We start from the raw sequence: 1,961 nt of genomic DNA, 5'->3' as shown, positions 1-1,961 counted from the left end.
CCAGTGGCTCAGCCTCCCCAATTACCTGAGGTGGACACTCTTGGTGCACCCCTTTGTGGGCTTTGTGCACAGTCTTGTTGTAGTTAAGCCTTGATTGCTGTTGGTATCACTGGGAGGAATTGACCTCCAGGCCAATTGGCTGTGAGAATCTTCTGTGTCTGCAGTGGGAGAACTTCTGTGCTGGAGACATCCTTATGGGGCAAGACTTGCTTCAGTGGAGCTTTAGTGCTCACTGAGTCTCCCCCCTGAGTGTGTCCCTTATGGATCTGAGGAGTTGCAATCTGGATGGTCCCACTCTGATCACTGGGTATACTGGCTCTTGGATCTAAGGAGGTGCTAATTTAGCCTCTTCCTGAGGCTACCCAGCAGGAGCTACAAAGAGATCTGCAGATTCCCTTTCCTTGTTTGGGGTTTGGAGGTGCCCAGATGAGGCCCAGCTGTGAAGCAATGCAAGCTGCTGTGGGGCCTTGCATTCTTTTGGATGTTCTGGGTCTCTCTGACCCAGCTGCAGTTTGTTAGGTAATTTTAGATTGCAAAGGGCCAGGCCATTCATATGCAAAAGCCTCTGCCCACAGCTTGGGTGGGGCAGGGTCTCAGGAAATCAACAGGGCGGAGCAAACAGCTATGGCTGATCCTCAGCCCTGACTTAAGAGGCCCAGGGTCTCAGTGTCCCTCGGTAATTGCTTCAAGCACCTCTGAGAGAAAGCTGCCAGACAGTCCAGTTTCTCCCCATATGAGTCTGGGTCCGCAGAGACTCTCCTGGAACTGGAGTTCAGAGCAGTCCGGAGCTTCTGAATCCCTCCTGATTGAAAAAGACAACTGTCCTCAGTTGCCAACCCTTTCCACGTGCGCCTCTGTATCTCTGCACTTTACTTCCGTACCTCCTCTGAGTCTCAGTGTGCTTTTCTCTTCCCTTCTAGTTGCAGAATTTCCACTCAGCCAGCCTTCCTGTGGTTCTGGGAGATGTCGGTTTTGTCTTTTAGTTGTATTTTTTTTAACAATCTTTTTTTTAAAAAAAAAATACATTTTATTGATTTTTTACAGAGAGGAAGGGAGAGGGATAGAGAGCTAGAAACATCAATGAGAGAGAAACATCGATCAGCTGCCTCCTGCACATGTCCTACAGGGAATGTGCCCGCAACCAAGGTACATGCCCTTGACCGAAATCGAACCTGGGACCCCTCAGTCTGCAGGCCGACGATCTATCAACTGAGTCAAACCGGCGCTGCGTAGTTGTATTTTTGAAGTGGTTGTGCAAGTCAGCAATTTCAGGTGTTTACCTATGCCGCCATCTTAGTTTCTCCCAGTAACACATTATTAATACATTAATAAGTAAGATTACCAATCAGAATGACAGATTTAAAGATTAAGGTTTCATTTTACAGGACATAAAAATGTTTTATTTTACATGACATACCCCCAACATTAATGTGTGCTATGTCCACCAATGTACATGTACATCAGCGTTACCGCAGACTTACCCATAACAGTCTAAATTTAAAAAGCCTAACTATCCAACCACATAGAGTGGGCTAATAAAGCATGGTATCCTTATACAATGGAATAGTATGCACTGATGAGCAAGAGCAAACTATTGATATAAGCAAAAATGGATGAATGAATCTAATAGATATAATGTTGAGTGGAAGACAGCCAGATACAAAAAAAAATTTTTTTTTAATTTCTTTTATTTGAACATCAAAGGCGGGCAAAACTAATCTATAGTGATGGACGTCAGAATGGGTCTTGCTTTTGGTGGGGGATCTTACATGGCAGAGGGCAGGAGGCATCCTCTGGTATGCTGGAAATATAATACATCTTCATCTTATGGTGGGAACATGGGCTTTTGGACATATAAAAGTTCACTAAGCCTGTAAGTTATATTTCAATGAAAAAAAAGATTAAAAATGAGATTAGTGGGCCCTACTCGGTTTCACTCAGTGGAAGGAGCATCAGCCTTT

Source organism: Myotis davidii, unplaced genomic scaffold (assembly GCF_000327345.1).
Source record: "Myotis davidii unplaced genomic scaffold, ASM32734v1 scaffold2325, whole genome shotgun sequence".
NCBI classification, from domain to species: domain Eukaryota; kingdom Metazoa; phylum Chordata; class Mammalia; order Chiroptera; family Vespertilionidae; genus Myotis; species Myotis davidii.
This window is presented reverse-complemented; position numbering follows the sequence as displayed.